The sequence below is a fragment of the Zea mays genome, chromosome 8 (genome assembly GCF_902167145.1).
Source record: "Zea mays cultivar B73 chromosome 8, Zm-B73-REFERENCE-NAM-5.0, whole genome shotgun sequence".
In the NCBI taxonomy this organism is placed as follows: Eukaryota; Viridiplantae; Streptophyta; class Magnoliopsida; order Poales; family Poaceae; genus Zea; species Zea mays.
This window is the reverse complement of record NC_050103.1, coordinates 64817532-64838783: the sequence shown is the minus strand read 5'-3', so window position 1 is coordinate 64838783 and position 21252 is coordinate 64817532.

The following is a 21252-nucleotide window of genomic DNA, read 5'->3' as shown; positions in this document are numbered from 1 at the left end:
GCCACCGTCCCTGTCGCCGCTGCCTCATCACCGTCGTCGCCACTGCCTTTGTCGTCGTCATCGCCACTACTGTCGTCGCCCTCACCACTGTCGACCTCACCACCGCTCCACTCCTCAGAGTCAGAGGAGTCCTCCACCTCCTCCGAGGAGGCCTCCTCCGAGTCGTCCGACCCACCGAGCCTCGTGCGCTCGATGGATCACCAGTATGCCCGCGCTGCGATGGATAGTCCTCCACGGGGGACGCTAGGCAGGCGAGCGATCATACTCGAAAGTGACCTCCTCCGAGTCCTCCGAGTCCTTGAAGTCCAACTAGGGAGGACTCAGGGGGCGCTTGCGCTTCTCATCAGCACGGTGGGGCCCTGTCTTGCCCTTCTTGCCTCCGTCCATGGTCGTGCAGAAGGAGGGGAAATGAAGAAGAAGGAGAAGGCAAGTGATAAAGAACGAGTGGAGAAAGCAGCCAGGGCGGGTGGGCTATTTATAGAGGCCGGGAGGCGACCGTCCACTTCCTACCCTGATCACCGGACAGTCACAAGAATTCAATAAGCAATTCAATCCGTCTGGAAATGAGTCAGGCGTCTGGCGCCGTTTCGCGTAACACGACACCGGATGGAATCAAGTCAACCGCTCAGGCAAAGTATTACACCTCTCCGTCATGTCAAGTTACTACTTCAGGACAACGCGATATACACCTTTTACTAGGCAGACAACATTTGGGCACACCCATTGGATGTATCGCCCGGATTCTTCAAGATTTTCTGAAGCAGTGATACTGGCAACATATACACAATGAATATACTGCGACAAAGGGGAAGATCGGCTGAAATGGGAGGAAGTCCAAATGTGGTTTCCAAAGCACAAGTCCAATAAGAAGAGGCATTAAAGTACGCGGCCGAGTGGTGTCCAGCCCAGGGCTCCCTGTTTTGACTAGTTGGATTCCCAACTTGTCACCGATCAAATTGATTCCAGGCCAAACAAGATATGAACAGACGTCGTCACCGGGTTATCCTGAAAAATCATTCCAAAAAAAGCATAAGATGAAGACCTCTGAATTGATTATTTCAAAATCAACTCAAAGCTCGGGTGCTACACCCATTGGGTGCACCTTCGGTGCACCCAATGGACTCACAATACTTTGAAGCCAAGTGTTGATTTCAAAAGCATAGGATGAAGACATTTGAATTGATTATTTCAAAATCAAGTCAAAGCTCGGGGGCTACACCCAACGGACTCACTATACTTTGAAGCCAAGTGCTGATTTCAAAAGCATAAGATGAAGACCTTTGAATTGATTATTTCAAAATCAACTCAAAGCTCGGGGGCTACAACCATTGGGTGCACCTTCGGTGCACCCAACGGACTCACAATACTTTGAAGCCAAGTGTTGATTTCAAAAGCATAAGATGAAGATCTTTGAATTGATTATTTGAAAATCAACTCAAAGCTCAGGGGCTACACCCATTGGGTGCACCTTCGGTGCACCCAACAGATTCACAATACTTTGGAGCCAAGTGCTGATTTCAAAAGCATAAGATGAAGACCTTTAAATTGATTATTTCAAAATCAACTCAAAGCTCGGGGGCAACACCAAATGCGTGCACCTTAGGTGCACCCCATGGAGTTGCAAACATTTCAAGTCACACGATAAGCCTATAAGCAAGGACCAGGAACCTTTGAATCGATTATTTCAAAATCAACTCAAAGGTTGGGGGCTTGTGGGGGACAGATATCCCCCGGGTCCACTAGAAGGCGAAAATTCTGCTTGGGGCCACATGCCAGTTGCCCCGCAGGGACATCGAGTCGTGGGCCGGGCAAAGATAATGGTGGAAATGGGCCGACCCAAGAAGGCGACAGGCCCACGATCGGGTTACTCATGGCTTGGGTGTGATCCCATTGAAGTTGTTCGTTTTTCCCATGCCCGACGTCCTCGAACGTCGAGGATAGTTCAGAGCAGACGCGTTGGGTTTTCCTCGAGATAAGCAACGTCTGTTCACTATTAGCTAGGAGATAGGATGGAAGAGTGTGATCAACATGTACGCAGGAAGTGCCCTACGGTCGTGTACATAAGGCCAAGGGGGATCCCCATCATTTTCATCTCATTAGCACCTCACCATTCGGTAGACACCACTTGTAAACACCTCCCTCATACAAATTCACCCCAGGAAGTAGGGTATTACGCTCCTCAAGCGGCCAGAATCTGCTGAAAATCGCTCGACTCTCTCTTTCTCACGCCCCCAGCATGAACCATCGAGTTACAATCCACGACACCGTCCTACCCAAAAGCACCACGAGGGTACCCACAGGTGTGCGGTCGGACACTAAACACCAACAGTCGTCCAGTTAAAAAAACAACATCGATAAAGGCGTGTAGGTGCACTATTAGATGGTACGGTTGCAATTTTTCTTGCATTTTTTCGCTAGGGAAAACTTTGGTTCTTATCTTTTTTTAGGATCGACGAATCAAATGATATTTTTGTTCTAATTTCAGCCGCTTCTTCTCCCTCCGAATCAAACTTTTTTGCCATTATGTGTCATTCCTAGTATTACCAAGTATATAGTTCTAATCCTAGATAGAAAAATAAATAGAAAAAATCTAAAAATACGGATCCTCGCTCTTCATCAAGAATAATGAACTGACTGCGCGATCTGAGAGCGGCAATTGCCTGTTTAGCAACAGTTACATCCAAAGACTCTGTATCCATTATTGTGTCCATTATAATATTTCCCAGCTTCCATCATCACCCCTTCCAAAAAATAAAGTTAATCACAACGACGAAGAAACGCTGAATTAGTCAACAATAATACATGCATGTATGGCTCTACATAATTTCATTCGAGACAGCAAACTGGCCGAGGAAGAGTCTGATCGGTGCGATTGATATGAGAACTATATGCCAATTTGAAAGGGAAATGTGCCCTTGGACCATTTCTATTATGTTTTGGTGATTAGATGCCCAACACATAGAGTTATGACTTTATTGAGCTAAGAGTCAAAGAGATGCAAATGGAAAAGCAAGGTATGATTCTAGCCTTAGTAAATTGTTCTTGGTACTAACATTATTCTATTAAGTTCTAGGAACCTTCTCAAAGTGAGAGAAATCGAATTGGAGGAATTGGACTCAGGCGAGCCAGACCTGCACAAGCCTGTGGTGCACCATACTGGCAGGTGTGCACCGGACAGTGTTCGGTGCTCAGGCTGGCGCCCCGGCGAATAGTTCGCTCTCGGGAAAATGTTGAGGGCACCACGACTATAATTCACCTGTCACACCTAGTTTTAGAAGGCAAACCGAATACGAACCATGTACGTGCCAAGATCAAAAACTCACGTACACAACGATTACATAGTTGGACATAATCACACATTGCTCAAAATAAATAGCAGAAATAGTACTTTATTACATCAAGATGTCCAAGACATCCATAGAGTCATTAACATAACATAGTCATTTAACGTAATCAAAGTGCAGAAAACGAAACGTAGCAGATAAGGCCTTCACAGGCAATTGACTGGGGTTTGCCACTAACCCAACTAGAACTCATCATAGTCCTGTAACTCCTCAAAGTCCTCCATGTTGCTTACATCTCCTCCTAAGCACTGAATGCAATGGGGACAACCTGGGGTTGGGGGGTTTAAAGCAAGGGTGAGTACACATCAACGTACTCAGCAAATGTCCCGTTTGGCTAAAGTGGACTAGCTGTATGTGGAATTAAGGTTAAATCAGTTGCCTTTAGTTGGTCAAGTATTTATTACCAGTAGTAAGCCATGTTTTAGTAATAAACCTAGTTATTACCCAAATGTACTCCCTCCAAGAGGAAATACCAGAGATCAGAGTTATATTTATCATCGTTAATCATCATCATAATGTATCCAGAGTTCTTCTAATAAAAGAGGATCACAAGGCTGCTCTTAACCGTGAGCACGACTGATATACCAGTTTCTAACACTCTGCAGAGGTTGCACACTTTACCCACAAATCGTGATCCCTTTCTAGCCTGGGTTGTACAGACCCAATCTTCACTACCGAGGTGAATGGCCAGGGGTACACTACATAGCCTTTATGAAGACTCCCTTGGTGCATAGTTGTTCGTTAGGTTTCACCAACTACACCCCCAGGTTCATCTAATTATTCAGCTAAGGGCGTCCCATTCCACCCTCATGGTTGCACTGTTATCCCGGGTGGTCACTCAACGAACAGGTCCTTACGGAGAGGTACTCAGGAAAATAGTCTAAGTCCCCTAAACTACCATAAGAACATCATCATAATCATAATGACAACATCATATCATCAATATTCACATCATGTTCGTTGATTAAAGTGGAGCAATAGCATGAAACTAATCATAATACCCAAAATGTAAACAAGGACAAGATAAATACAGACTAGTCAATCCTTAGGTTTCAATTAAGTAATGCGGGACAATGAATTATAAAGTAAGTAGGACATAATGGGTCAGAGGACACTTGCCTTCACCAGGTTGTTGCTCAGTAAGATCTTCGGCAACACACTCAGGAACCACGGGTTGCTCGTTGTCTACACAAAGCGATCATGCATTCAACACATTTGGATAATGACAAAGAAACAATACACCAAACATGTACAATCAAGTGAACACTAATTCAAAAGAAAGTAACAAACTCAAAAGCGAAGTCTAGGATCTGGGGTGGACTAATACACCTAGAGGTTTGTGGTTCTCTAAGTATTACTTATCTCAATAGATTACATAACTTAATTTCATTTATCTTAATGAGACCCAAGAATTATACCAGGGTTAGGTTCATATATTACATATTATTAACCTCACAAAGTTAAGCATCTAATTACCATCATAGTTTTCCTTTTATCTTTCTTATTAATAAAAAGGCCATCACTTACACTAACCTATAGTATAGGCATAAAATTAGCACATGTAGACAACAAAAGGTTATAATTTAAACAGGTAGAGAATAATCTTACGAACATTTTGCAATTTGAATCACTCAATTTGGAGTTCATATGCAAAAGATATGAAATAAAAAAGTTTTGGAATTTAAAACCCTAAATTAGATCTAATTTCGTGATTAAATATAAACCTAGGGTTATTTCTGCAAATTATCAGGGGCCTGTGCACGAAACTGAGGGTCGGCGAGTTGAATCTCAGAAACCAGAGGGTTTTTTTAACAAATCTGCCGCTCGAAAGGGTATCAGGTTCCCTCGGCCGTTAGATCTCGGACCAATGGCCGAGATTAGATCGGCGGGCGAGCGCGCGGGCACGGCGAGCGAGCATGGCTAACAGGTGGGGCAGGGAAGGCATCGACCTGGGTTCAGTAGGGCTGATAGGTCGGGCTCGATGGCAGGGGTGCCGGTGAGGGACGAATCCGAGCGGTCAGATCTCGAGCGGACGGTTGGGATTAGCCTTGATCTAATTAAACCTGGGCTGCCTGATCTCAGGTGAACTCCTGAGATCCAACGGCGAGCACGGACAGGGCTCCCTGACCGCCAGCGGTGGTGCAGCTCACGCCTACGGCGGAGGTCTGCCGGAGATGAGGACGCGGGCGCACTAGGGGCCACGAGGCGTCGAGAACGGCTCAGGGAGGTTCGGGGAAGTGTAGTAAACACGACAATGGGCACAACACCAGCACAATGGCGCTGGAGGGTGGCGGTTCACGGCGAGGCGGCTTGGCGTCGGCGCAACCTTACTCCGGCGAGCAATCACACACAACTGAGGGCAGACAAGGGGAAAATAGGCGTGGGGCTAGGTTGGTTACCTCGAGAGAAGACTCAAGGACCATCGAACGACGGCCGAGGCACGACGGGTCTCGGGTCGACGGCGGCGGAGCTGCTGCGGTGCGAAGAAAAGAGCCGGTGAGCGTGGACCGGGCGAAACAGAGGGGAAGGGAGTAAACCATAGGGTGTCTCGCGTTGTTGGCGAGGAGGCGGAGCTCACTGGAGCAACGAACGTGACAGGAGCTCGACGGCGGCCATGGAACGAACAACGGACCATGGTGGAGCTCCACGGGTGGGCGCGCGGTGCGAGAGTGAGGTGCAAGGGGGTCTGATGGGGGCGCAACTGAGCGAGGGGTGTGAGTGAGTGGATCAGGCTCCAGAAAGAGGTCGGGCGCATGGGGAGTGGCCGGGAAACGCGCGACATGGGCGTGTCCACGGCGGAGTGCGCGGGCGAGAGATTAGGGAAAGGGAGGAGGCTGACAGATGGGGTCCAAAGGCCAGCGAGAGCGTACTCGCGAACGAGCGGTCTGCGCTGACAGGGCGGACTCACCAAGCAGCGAGAGAGAACAGGCGCATGCGCCAGGAAACCGACGCCGACAATCCGGTCCAACTGGGCAGAGGGAGAGGGGGAGCAGGGACGCATGGGCATGAGTGTGGCGCCGACAGGCGAGGCCCGACTGTCAGCGAAGGCGGGCGCGTGCGGCTGGACTAGGCCGAGATGGGCTATTTGGGCTGAAATCCATTTTCCCAATTTCTAGAATTTCTAATGGCTTTTCTTTTTATTTTCTCTATGGATTTCAAATCAAGTTCAAACTCAATTCAAATTCAAACTAATTCAAACATGTGCATCAAACAAAAGAATAATTTAGGCTCAGCATGATGCAACATTTCATGACTCACATAGGTTTTGATATAATAAATAAATAGTTGATCCCTCACCTAATTGACATAGCTCTAATAAAAAGAGAGAGAAAAGAATTCTAGAGAGAGGGAAACAAGAGGTAACACCTGAATTTGGTAGGCATTAGAGAAGAATTTTTACACCCCAAATTCAGGGTGTTACATCACTGGACTATCCGGTGTGCACCGAACTGTCCGGTGTGCCAGCCGCGCGCCTGGCCAACGGTCGACCGCGCGATCAGCGGGTGACACGTGGCCCAGCCAACGGTCAGAAGGTCACACCGGACTGTCCGTTGTGCCATGAGACCAGTGGCTGGGAACGATCGGCTTCGCTAGAAAAGAAAGGGAATCACGCATTATTCACTGTCCGGTGGTGCACAGGACTGTCCGATACGCCCACGGACATAAGGCAACCAGGGCCTTCCAAATGGAACTCAAACGGCTCCTAGCTGCCTTGGGGCTATAAAAGGGACCCTAGGCGCATGGAGCATAACATCAAGCTGTCACACCTGGTTTTGGAAGGCAAACCGAATGCGAACTATGTATGTGCCAGGATCAGAAACTCACGTACACAACGATTACATAATTGGACATCATCACACATTGCTCAAAGTAAATAGCGTAAAGGTACTTTTATTACATCAAGATGTCCAAGACATCCGTAGAGTCTATAACATAACACTGTCATTTAATATCATCAAAGTGCGGAATACGAAGCGTAGTAGATAAGGCCTTCACAGGCAGATGACTGGGGGTTTGCCACTAACATAGCTAAAACTCGTCGTTGTCCTGGAACTCCTCAAAGTCCTCCATGTTGCCTGCATCTCCTCCTGAGCACTGAATACAGTGGGGACAACCTGGGGTGGAGGTGGTTTTTAAAGCAAGGGTGAGTACACATCAACGTACTCAGCAAATGTCATGTTTGGCTAAAGTGGACTAGTTGTATGTGGAGTTAAGGTTAAGTAGTTGCTTTTAGTTGGTCAAGTATTTATTACTAACAGTAGAGCCAAATTTTAGTAATAAACCCAGTTATTACCCAAAAGCACTCCCTCCAAGAGAAAATACCAGAGATCAGAATTATAACCATCATTATTAAGCATCATCATAAAATTAACCAAAGTTCTTCTAATCAAAGAGGATCCCAAGGCCGCTCTTAACCGTGAGCTCGGCTGATATACTAGTTTCTAACACTCTGTATAGGTTGTGCACTTTACCCACGAGTCACGATCCCTTTTTGCCTCGGGTCGATCAAACCCTCAAACACTACCAAGGTGAGTCAGCAAGGTTTCACTACGTAGCCTTTACAAAGACTCCCCTGGTGCATAGCTGCTCGTTAGGTTTCGCCAGTCATACAAACATAGTACACCTCCCCAAGGTGGGTGACTAACAAAACCAAATCGAATGAACCTCTGCACCCCCTTGGCAGAGTGAGCACTACGTCCCGGCCCCCATTGATGGCCCTCAGGCAAAGCCAACTACACCCCCAGGTTCATCTAATTATTCAGCTAAGGGCGTCCCATTCCACCCTCATGGTTGCCCTATTATCCCGGGTGGTCACTCAATGAACAGGTCCTTATGGAGAGGTACTCAGGAAAATGGCATGAGTCCCCTAAAATATCACAAGATCATAATCGGGATAACATCATCGTATCATAAACATTCACATCATGTTCGTTGATTAAATTAAAGCAATAGCATAAGCTAACCATGATAACCCAAAAGGTAAATAAGGATAAGGTAAATACAGACTAGTCAATTCTTAGGTTTCAATAAAGCAATGCGGGATGGTGAATTATAAAGTAAGTAGGACATAATAGGTCAGAGGACACTTGCCTTCACCAGGTTGTTGCTCAGGAAAAATCTTCGGCAACATACTCAGAAACCACGGGTTGCTCGTTGTCTAAACAAAGCGATCATGTATTCAATACATTTGGATAAAGACAAATGAACATTACACCAAACATATACAATCAAGTGAACACAAGTTTGGCAGAACGGTATAAACACAAAAGGTAAACTTAGGTTCTAGGGTGAACTAGCACACTTAGAAGTTTGTGATTCTCTAAGTATTATCTATCTCCATAGATTACAAATTTTAATTCCACTTATTTTAATGAGACACAAAAATTATACTGGGGATAGATTCATAAATTACATATTATTAATCTCACAAGGTTAAACATCTAATTATCATTAGGGTTTTCCTTTTTATTTTTCTTATTAATAAATAAACCATTACATAAACTAACATATAGTCTAGGCATAAAATTATTATGCACAGACAATGAACGATCCTAATTTATTTGAACAGAGAATAATTCTATTAACATTTTGCAATTTGAATCACTCAATTTGGAGCTCATATGAAAAGGATATGAAATAAACAAGTTTTGAAGTTCAAAATACAAAATTAGGTCTAAATCTGTGATTAATTGAAAGGTCAAGGATCTGTTTGCAAGAAAACAGGGGTCTGCGCGTAAAACTGGAGGACGACGGGTTGATTCCTACAAAACCGAGGGCTTCTTTAGCAAAACCGCCATGCGAAGGGGTACAGGGTCTCCTCAGCCGTTAGATCCGCGATCAACGACGAGATTAGATTGGTGGGCGAGCGCGCGGGCGCGGGTGAGCGAGCGTGGCTGACAAGTCTGGCGAGGTTGTCAGCGACCTGAGGAGGGAGGCGGGCTGACCAGCCGAGCTCAGCGCCTAGAGGGGGGTGAATAGGGCGAATCTGAAATTTACAAACTTTAAGCACAACTACAAGTCGGGGTTAGCGTTAGAAATAAAACCGAGTCCGAAAGAGAGGGCAAAAATAAATCACAAGCAAATAAGGAGTGTGACACGGTGATTTGTTTTACCGAGGTTCGGTTCTTGCAAACCTACTCCTCGTTGAGGTGGTCACAAAGACCGGGTCTCTTTCAACCCTTTCCCTCTCTCAAACGGTCACTTAGACCGAGTGAGCTTTTCTTCTCAATCAACCGGGACACTAAGTCCCCACAAGGACCACCACACAATTGGTGTCTCTTGCCTTGGTTACAATTGAGTTGGAATCAAGAAAGAATGTAGAAGAAAAGCAATCCAAGCGCAAGAGCTCAAATGAACACAAGTCTCTCTCTCTCACGAGTCACTATTTGATTGGAATGATCTTTTGACTTGGGAGAGGATTTGATCTCTTTGGTTGTGTCTTGTATTGAATGCTATAGCTCTTGTAAGGTGTCTGAAGGCTGAAAACTTGGATGCATTGAAGTGTGGAGGTTGGGGGTATTTATAGCCCCAACCACCAAAAGAACCGTTGGTGAGGGCTTCTATCGCATGGCGCACCGGACAGTCCGGTGCGCCAGCCATGTCACCCAGCCGTTGGATTCTGACCGTTGGAGCTTCTGACATCTGGGTCACCGGACAGTCCGGTGGTGCACTAGACAGGTCCTGTAGACTGTCTGGTGCGCCTTCTGGCGCGTGCCTGACTTCTGCGCACTGTAGCGCATTTAATGCCCTTGCAGACGACCGTTGGCGCGAAGTAGCCGTTGCTCCGCTGGCACACCGGATAGTCCGGTGTTACACCGGACAGTCCGGTGAATTATAGCGGAGCGGCTCCCAGAATTCTCGAAGGTGAGCAGTTCGGAGTCGGGTTCCCTGGTGCACCGGACACTGTCCGGTGCGCCAGACAGGGCACACTTCGGTTGTCTTTTGCTCCCTTTGTTTGAACCCTTTCTTGGTCTTTTTATTGGTTTATTGTGAACCTTTGGCACCTGTAGAACTTATAGTCTAGAGCAAACTAGTTAGTCCAATTATTTGTGTTGGGCAATTCAACCACCAAAATCAATTAGGAAAAGGTGTAAGCCTATTTCCCTTTCAATCTCCCCTTTTTTGGTGATTGATGCCAACACAAACCAAAGCAAATATAAAAGTGCAGAATTGAACTAGTTTGCATAATGTAAGTGCAAAGGTTGCTTGGAATGAAACCAATAATCATTTCTACTAGATATGCATGGATGGCTTTCTTCTAACTTAAAATTTTGGACCATGCTTGCACCACATGTTTTGTTTTGCAAATGTTTTGGAAATTCTTTTCAAAGTCTTTTGCAAAGTAGTCAAAGGTAAATGAATAGATTTTGAGAAGCATTTTCAAGTTTTGAAATTTTCTCCCCCTGTTTCAAATGCCTTTCCTTTGACTAAACAAAACTCCCCCTTAATGAAATCCTCCTCTTAGTGTTCAAGAGGGTTTTAGATATTAATTTTGAAGAGGGTATACCAATTTGAAATTATATCAATAATAAGATACCAATTTGAAAATACTACTTCAAAAACAAATTGAAAGACTAAAATTTTTGGCAAATTGGTGGTGGTGCGGTCCTTTTGCTTTGGGCTAATACTCTCTCCCCCTTTGGCAAGAATCGCCAAAAACGGAGTCATTAGAGCCCTTCTAACTACTCTCTCCCCCTATGGTAAATAGCATATGAGTGAAGATTATACCAAAGTTGGAGAGCAGAGTGACAGTGAAGGATGAATAATTCAATGGAGTGGAGTGGAAGCCTTGTTTTCGTCGAAGACTTCATTTCCCTTTCAATCTATGACTTAGCATGAAATGCACTTGAAGAATACATTAGTCATAGCAAATGAAAGAGATATGATCAAAGGTATAGAAATGAGCTAGGTGTGCAAAAGATCAATCAAAATTCCTAGAATCAAGAATATTTAGCTCATGCCTAAGTTTGGTAAAGGTTTGCTCATCTAATGGCTTGGTAAAGATATCGGCTAATTGTTCTTTGGTGTTAACATATGCAATCTCGATATCCTCCTTTTGTTGGTGATCCCCTAAAAAATGATACCGAATGGCTATGTGTTTAGTGCGGCTATGCTCAACGGGATTATCCGCCATGCGGATTGCACTCTCATTATCACATAGAAGAGGAACTTTGGTTAATTTGTAACCATAGTCCCTAAGGGTTTGCCTCATCCAAAGCAATTGCGCGCAACAATGTCCTGCGGCAATATACTCGGCTTCGGCGGTAGAGAGAGCCACAGAATTTTGCTTCTTTGAAGCCCAAGACACCAGAGATCTTCCCAAGAACTGGCAAGTCCCTGATGTGCTCTTTCTATTAATTTTACACCCTGCCCAATCAGCATCGGAATAACCAGTTAAATCAAACGTGGATCCCCTGGGGTACCAAAGGCCAAACTTAGGAGTATAAACTACATATCTCAAGATTTGTTTCACGGCCCTAAGGTGAACTTCTTAGGATCGGCTTGGAATCTTGCACACATGCATATGGAAAGCATAATATCCGGTCGAGATGCACATAAATAGAGTAAAGAACCTATCATTGACCGGTATACCTTTTGATCTACGGATTTACCTCCCGTGTCGAGGTCGAGATTGTCACACCCGGCTTTAAGGAACAAAGCCAGGTGCATCTCATACATGCGCCAAGAAGACAACATATATAATAACAGAGTGTATAGAGATAAATGTCATAAAACATCAGAGTACTTATTACATAGCGGAAGACTTATTACAAAATAAAAGAATAGATATAAAACGAACTAAGGATCGTCGGCGCCAATGTCAACTGAGAAACGCCACCTAGATTAGATCATACTCCTCGCCTTGTGGCTCCTCCTGAACCACCTGCTCTTCTCCTGTGGGGGGGTGTGAGACAGCAAGGGTGAGCTCACACATGATCATCGCTCAACAAGTTGTGGGGAATAATGTGACATGAACTCACCAAAGGTGGGAGCTCATGGAGTGTAAGGCTTATCAAAGAGAATGGTTAAAGCTGAGCATTGCTTTTAATGTTGGTCAAACTTTTATTAGCAATTACTAGATGTAAGTAAATACCAAACCTTAATAAATAATAGAACAAAATTAATAATAAACCCATGCAATGCAAATGACAAAATTGAATTTAAGTTCCATAATTTAAACATCAGAGAGTCCTGAGCTGCTCATGACCGTGAGCTCGGCTAGTATACCAGTTTTACACTCTGCAGAGGTTGTACCCTTTACCCACAAGTCATGTTACCCATCTGCCAAGGGGTCGCGAATCCCATACACCTCTACCTAGGAAGCGCGGCAGGGCAACACTACGAGGCCTTTACAAAGTTCCACTAGCTTCCGAAAACCCGCTACAGTTTATGGAAAGTTCCAATGCAGGGTTCCTGGCTGACTGCCATCGCAGCAAAATCAACCAGGGACCTCCCTACACTGACCACTCCCCTACTGCCCTTGCCCCTTTCGGGTAAGGTAGTCTTCCACTAGCTTTCCTAATTAGTCAGCCAAGGGCGTCCCATTAAACCCTTGTGGTGGCACGTGGTTCTCAAGTTAAGCTCTATGTTCCAATTAACATTAATGATCTTAACATGAACATAAATAGAATAACAGAAGATTTGGAACATAGAGGTAATAAATGATTATCCCAAAACCATGTAAAGCAATAGCAAACTACCCAGGTGATTCAGGGGTAAACAAGGTAATGTGATAAACAATCTAGGGTGACCTATTGGGTCCCATCAAAATTAACCTATGCATGTATGAGTGATATTAAAGAACATTATTGGGTAAAAAGTGGTCAAGGGCACAACTTGCCTTCAATGAGCTCCTGCTCAGCTACTTCAACCTGCTGCTCACCAGGATCCTCAGTCACGTGTTCTTCTACTCGCCACAATACAAGCAAGCACAGTATATAGAGAAAATTAACATCACACCAAACATGTGAACAAAATACACAGTAATAATCTACACATTAAAATAAAATCCTAGGAACAGGAATCATAATTTTTGGAGTTATAGATTTTAAGTTATGAATTTTCAAAGGTTTCATGTGTTTAAAATAGGATTAACTGTGGGATTAATTTTCTTACTGTTGTCATGATAAAACAGAGACACTAAGTGGTAGAGAATAAAATTACAAAATTTTAGGAACTGGAATGGATTAATTTGGAGTTAGTATGAATTTTCTATGAATTTATTAAGTTCTAGTAATTATTTTCATATTAAAAATCCATTTTCTATTTCATTTATTCAAATTAAATGATCACTGGACTGAGCCTCATTTTCTAGAAAGTGCAGGGGCCCAGGCGCAAAAGATCCTAAGACTCAGAACACTATGCAATAGGACGGCGGGTTTATTTCAGTGAAACCGAGGGGCTCTTAAGTAAAATGGACCCGCGAAGGGGTATCGGTGAATCGGAGCCGTTAGATCTCAAATGAACGGCCCGGATTAGACCGCCTACTACTGAACCGGTATGTAGCGAGGATCGCAGGATCAGAGATCGACGGCTACGGTTTTATGAGCACTAGATCTGTTCTGCACCACCAGATTCCCATCGTGCGGCCCAGATTGCAACCCGCGAAGGGGTATTACCTCGATCTAATCGGAGCCGTGTAAATCACATCCAACGGCTCGAGACGAAACCCCCAAACTTACACCCGTGGCCGGAACACGCGGCGGCGCTGAACGCCCAGGCGGCGGTGCTCTCGCCGGACTTCCGGGTTTCGACGCCCTGCCGCCCGATCGACCACCCTCGAGGATGCTACACTATGCGCGGAGTACCGCGAATCGCTTGGTAGCGCACCCGCCCAAGGGCAAGATCTAGGATTCCACGCCCACGTAGATCACCGCACATTGGCGGAGGTTCTGCTCTATCGAGTAATGGCCGGCGAACAACCACCAATCAACGAGCAAATCCGGGTGCGAACGAACGTGGAGTACCAAGAGTAGGCTTAGAAGAGGACTCACGATGACCGACGCGACGAAAGTGGATCTCCACGATCCCCCGGCGGCACAGCTTGAGCTCCCAACAGCGCCCGCTTGTCCTCACACGAAACGGGGAAGAAGAATGAACCGTAGCTACCTAGGCGGTTAGATAGGCTCCCATATTGCGGTGCACTAAGCTTTATACTCGGACGTGGCTAGGCTCCGCGCGTTGACCACGGTGGAGGCTGTTGCGGAAGCAGGGGCGTGCGATTCCGTTGGGGAGGAGGCTCTGGCGTCCTGGGCCTGAGCGGCGGTGACACGCACCGAGAGCGAATCGCGCCACTACCGCGTAGAAATCGGCCACGGTGGCCCGGCTGTCAGCTGCGCAGCAATGCTGGTGCGCGCGGTCTTCATGGCGAGATCCGCCGAGCTCGGCGAAGCCGTTGCAACCGACAGCGCAGGGAAGACGGACATATGACAGTGCGGGACCGACCACCAGTGACTGGCTGAGGAGCGTGGGTTTTCTTTTGTTGGTGACTGGCGACCCAGGCCCACGTGTCGGTGACCTCGTGTGTGAAGAGTGGTGCGGCGCGGATGAAGTGGTTTTGGGCGCGGAGGGAAGTGGTTGTGGGCTGAAATGTGAATCTGAGGCCCAACAGCGGGTTTTCTTTTCTCTTTTTTTTTCTATTTGAAATTCAAGTGTTCAAACCGAATTTAAATCCCTGTTTTGAGCTTCAAATTCCAAGGGCCAAATATTCTTTAATATGAATATAACTTTAGTGTTCTAAAATATTATGATTCATCCTCTTCCCATTTATTTGTTCATTTGACTTTCTAATTTCTATTTTAACTTCAAATCAATTTCAATTTTGAGTTCCAATTTTTACCTTAAGATGCACAAACAAAAATCTCAATATGATGCATATTTTATTGAAGTGTCTTATTTAATTTTTTTAAATGTGATTATTTCCATGAGTTAATAATGTGTGGATGGCACAACACATAACGAGATCAACTCTTATATAATTTTGGGTATTACAAATCCTACCCCCCTTAAAAATAATCTCGTCCCCGAGATTTAAGAAGATCTAGGGAAAAGGTGGGGAAAATCTATGCGAAGCTCTTCTTCTCTTTCCCAAGTTGCTTCATCTTCACCGTGGTGACTCCATTGGACTTTGCACATCTTTATCACCTTATTTCTTGTAACTCAAGTCAAAGTATCCAAAATCTTGATCGGGTACTCCGTGTAAGTCAAATCACCTTGAACACTGAGCTCTTCCATTGGTAACTGTTCCTCGGGAACACGAAGACACTTCTTCAGTTGAGATACGTGGAACACATTATGCACATCCGATAGAGTAGCAGGTAACTCGAGTTGGTATGCCATCTCCCCAACTCGCCTAAAGATCAAGAATAGTCCAATATAGCGAGGGGACAATTTGCCCTTTGCGGATCTCTTGTTCCAAAGTAGGTTCCACATCAATAGTAACTCCTTCAGTATGAGCAACTATCCCCAGGTTAAGTCTCCTGAAATCCTCAACAATCTCGTCGGGTAGCTGGGCAACAATAGCTGAATGAACATGCTCCTTGCGACTCAAGGCATCTGCAACCAAATTTGCCTTGCCCGGGTGATAGTGAATCTCCAAATCATAATCCTTAATGAGCTCCAACCAACGGTGTTGCCTAAGGTTGAGATCCTTCTGAGTGAATATATACTTCAGACTCTTATGATCCGTATATACTTGACACTTGGTTCCCATGATATAATGTCTCCAAATCTTAAGAGCATGCACAACTGCTGCTAGTTCCAAGTCATGAGTAGGGTAGTTCAATTCATGCTTCCGCAACTGACGAGATGCATAGGCAATCACATGTCCTTCTTGCATAAGCACACATCCAAGTCCTTGGCCACATGCATCACAATAAATGTCAAACCCCTTCTGTAGGTCTGGCATAACCAATACCGGTGGCGACATTAATCTTTTCTTCAATTGATCAAAGTTGTCTTGACACTTCTCATCCCACTTAAATTCTCTTCCTTTCTCCAAAAGTGAAGTCATAGGCTTAGCAATCTTAGAAAATCCTTCAATAAATCTTCGATAGTATCCTACAAGCCCCAAGAAACTCCGAATCTCCGTAACTGTAGTGGGTATGCTCCACACCACTATCTCCTTGACTTTAGCAGGATCCATTGATATCCCTCCATTAGAAATGATATGTCCAAGGAATGACACCTCATCAATCCAAAACTCGCATTTGCTAAACTTGGCGTAGAGTTGAATATCTCGTAGCTTCTGTAGCACCAATCTCAAATGTTCCTCATGATCACTATCACTCTTGGAATAAATAAGAATATCGTCGATAAAAACCACGACGAATCTGTCCAAATCATGAACACCTTATTCCTCGGATCCAAAAAAAATAGGCTGGTGCGTTAGTTAATCCAAATGACATAACAGTAAACTCATATAAACCGTATCGGGTCGAGAAATCCATCTTGGGAATATCCGATGGCCTAATCTTCATTTGATGGTATCCCGATCAGAGATCAATCTTCGAGAATACCATGGCTCCTCTCATCTGATCAAACAAATCCTCAATACGGGGTAATGGATACTTGTTCTTTACCGTGACATCATTAAGTGATCTATAGTCCACACACATCCGTTGCGATCCATCCTTCTTCTGCACAAATAACACCGGTGCTCCCCAAGGTGAGGAACTTGGACGAATGTACCCATCCTCTTGTAATTCCATTAATTGCTTCTTACGTTCCTTTAGCTCTTCTATGGACATCATGTATGGCCGTTTAGAATTAGGAGCAGTCCTAGATAAGGGATTAATGAACAACTCAACTTCCATATCTGGTGACATCCCTAATAACTCTTCTGGGAAGACATCCGAAAAATCTCTAACCACACGGATATTGACACCAACAAACTTCCCATCTACTAAGAATGCCGCTAGTCTGATGGTGGTAGTTACTGCAACTTCAACTTCAAATCTTTTTCCTTTGGAACTGGTGAATCCTATGGTTCCTTTAGCACAGTGTATAAACTGCCATTGCCTTTCTTAACCATAACATACCAAGGATCACGTCTATACTGCTCTCTTCTAACAGTACAGGGGTAGCCCATCTGGGTTAGAAACACAGGGTAAGAAAGCAAGGAATGTAGACAAGGCGAGTAATTACGAGGGATGTTACTGCGGGGATTTATTAGCTAAGTAGATTAGTGTGTTATCCACTAAAGTTAATATATTACCTTATGGTGGTACATGCTAAGATGTCCGTTTATACTATTTCAATCAATCAAAGAAGCAAATCAGACATTGATCATCAGAACAATCAAACAACATTTTTTTAAATAGAGAAAAATAGTTTTAATTTTGTCTTAGGTTCCCTATCTCTTAAGAATGTCATAAAGGTAGGATTTCTAGGTGTGAAATCCATCTTGTCTTAGAGTAGAAAAGATAAGATTAACCAGAGTAGAGTAGCAGAAGATGAGACAAGATCAAGATGAGATAAGTATAGAATGAGTCAGAGTAAGGTAAGTAGGAGAGGGTTTGTCCATTTCTATCTAGGTTTCGTCCTACAGTCAACATTTGCTCTGATACCACTTCTGTCACACCCGGCTTTAAGGAACAAAGCCAGGTGCATCTCATACATGCGCCAAGAAGACAACATATATAATAACAGAGTGTATAGAGATAAATGTCATAAAACATCAGAGTACTTATTACATAGCGGAAGACTTATTACAAAATAAAAGAATAGATATAAAACGAACTAAGGATCGTCGGCGCCAATGTCAACTGAGAAACGCCACCTAGATTAGATCATACTCCTCGCCTTGTGGCTCCTCCTGAACCACCTGCTCTTCTCCTGTGGGGGGGTGTGAGACAGCAAGGGTGAGCTCACACATGATCATCGCTCAACAAGTTGTGGGGAATAATGTGACATGAACTCACCAAAGGTGGGAGCTCATGGAGTGTAAGGCTTATCAAAGAGAATGGTTAAAGCTGAGCATTGCTTTTAATGTTGGTCAAACTTTTATTAGCAATTACTAGATGTAAGTAAATACCAAACCTTAATAAATAATAGAACAAAATTAATAATAAACCCATGCAATGCAAATGACAAAATTGAATTTAAGTTCCATAATTTAAACATCAGAGAGTCCTGAGCTGCTCATGACCGTGAGCTCGGCTAGTATACCAGTTTTACACTCTGCAGAGGTTGTACCCTTTACCCACAAGTCATGTTACCCATCTGCCAAGGGGTCGCGAATCCCATACACCTCTACCTAGGAAGCGCGGCAGGGCAACACTACGAGGCCTTTACAAAGTTCCACTAGCTTCCGAAAACCCGCTACAGTTTATGGAAAGTTCCAATGCAGGGTTCCTGGCTGACTGCCATCGCAGCAAAATCAACCAGGGACCTCCCTACACTGACCACTCCCCTACTGCCCTTGCCCCTTTCGGGTAAGGTAGTCTTCCACTAGCTTTCCTAATTAGTCAGCCAAGGGCGTCCCATTAAACCCTTGTGGTGGCACGTGGTTCTCAAGTTAAGCTCTATGTTCCAATTAACATTAATGATCTTAACATGAACATAAATAGAATAACAGAAGATTTGGAACATAGAGGTAATAAATGATTATCCCAAAACCATGTAAAGCAATAGCAAACTACCCAGGTGATTCAGGGGTAAACAAGGTAATGTGATAAACAATCTAGGGTGACCTATTGGGTCCCATCAAAATTAACCTATGCATGTATGAGTGATATTAAAGAACATTATTGGGTAAAAAGTGGTCAAGGGCACAACTTGCCTTCAATGAGCTCCTGCTCAGCTACTTCAACCTGCTGCTCACCAGGATCCTCAGTCACGTGTTCTTCTACTCGCCACAATACAAGCAAGCACAGTATATAGAGAAAATTAACATCACACCAAACATGTGAACAAAATACACAGTAATAATCTACACATTAAAATAAAATCCTAGGAACAGGAATCATAATTTTTGGAGTTATAGATTTTAAGTTATGAATTTTCAAAGGTTTCATGTGTTTAAAATAGGATTAACTGTGGGATTAATTTTCTTACTGTTGTCATGATAAAACAGAGACACTAAGTGGTAGAGAATAAAATTACAAAATTTTAGGAACTGGAATGGATTAATTTGGAGTTAGTATGAATTTTCTATGAATTTATTAAGTTCTAGTAATTATTTTCATATTAAAAATCCATTTTCTATTTCATTTATTCAAATTAAATGATCACTGGACTGAGCCTCATTTTCTAGAAAGTGCAGGGGCCCAGGCGCAAAAGATCCTAAGACTCAGAACACTATGCAATAGGACGGCGGGTTTATTTCAGTGAAACCGAGGGGCTCTTAAGTAAAATGGACCCGCGAAGGGGTATCGGTGAATCGGAGCCGTTAGATCTCAAATGAACGGCCCGGATTAGACCGCCTACTACTGAACCGGTATGTAGCGAGGATCGCAGGATCAGAGATCGACGGCTACGGTTTTATGAGCACTAGATCTGTTCTGCACCACCAGATTCCCATCGTGCGGCCCAGATTGCAACCCGCGAAGGGGTATTACCTCGATCTAATCGGAGCCGTGTAAATCACATCCAACGGCTCGAGACGAAACCCCCAAACTTACACCCGTGGCCGGAACACGCGGCGGCGCTGAACGCCCAGGCGGCGGTGCTCTCGCCGGACTTCCGGGTTTCGACGCCCTGCCGCCCGATCGACCACCCTCGAGGATGCTACACTATGCGCGGAGTACCGCGAATCGCTTGGTAGCGCACCCGCCCAAGGGCAAGATCTAGGATTCCACGCCCACGTAGATCACCGCACATTGGCGGAGGTTCTGCTCTATCGAGTAATGGCCGGCGAACAACCACCAATCAACGAGCAAATCCGGGTGCGAACGAACGTGGAGTACCAAGAGTAGGCTTAGAAGAGGACTCACGATGACCGACGCGACGAAAGTGGATCTCCACGATCCCCCGGCGGCACAGCTTGAGCTCCCAACAGCGCCCGCTTGTCCTCACACGAAACGGGGAAGAAGAATGAATCGTAGCTACCTAGGCGGTTAGATAGGCTCCCATATTGCGGTGCACTAAGCTTTATACTCGGACGTGGCTAGGCTCCGCGCGTTGACCACGGTGGAGGCTGTTGCGGAAGCAGGGGCGTGCGATTCCGTTGGGGAGGAGGCTCTGGCGTCCTGGGCCTGAGCGGCGGTGACACGCACCGAGAGCGAATCGCACCACTACCGCGTAGAAATCGGCCACGGTGGCCCGGCTGTCAGCTGCGCAGCAATGCTGGTGCGCGCGGTCTTCATGGCGAGATCCGCCGAGCTCGGCGAAGCCGTTGCAACCGACAGCGCAGGGAAGACGGACATATGACAGTGCGGGACCGACCACCAGTGACTGGCTGAGGAGCGTGGGTTTTCTTTTGTTGGTGACTGGCGACCCAGGCCCACGTGTCGGTGACCTCGTGTGTGAAGAGTGGTGCGGCGCGGATGAAGTGGTTTTGGGCGCGGAGGGAAGTGGTTGTGGGCTGAAATGTGAATCTGAGGCCCAACAGCGGGTTTTCTTTTCTCTTTTTTTTCTATTTGAAATTCAAGTGTTCAAACCGAATTTAAATCCCTGTTTTGAGCTTCAAATTCCAAGGGCCAAATATTCTTTAATATGAATATAACTTTAGTGTTCTAAAATATTATGATTCATCCTCTTCCCATTTATTTGTTCATTTGACTTTCTAATTTCTATTTTAACTTCAAATCAATTTCAATTTTGAGTTCCAATTTTTACCTTAAGATGCACAAACAAAAATCTCAATATGATGCATATTTTATTAAAGTGTCTTATTTAATTTTTTTAAATGTGATTATTTCCATGAGTTAATAATGTGTGGATGGCACAACACATAACGAGATCAACT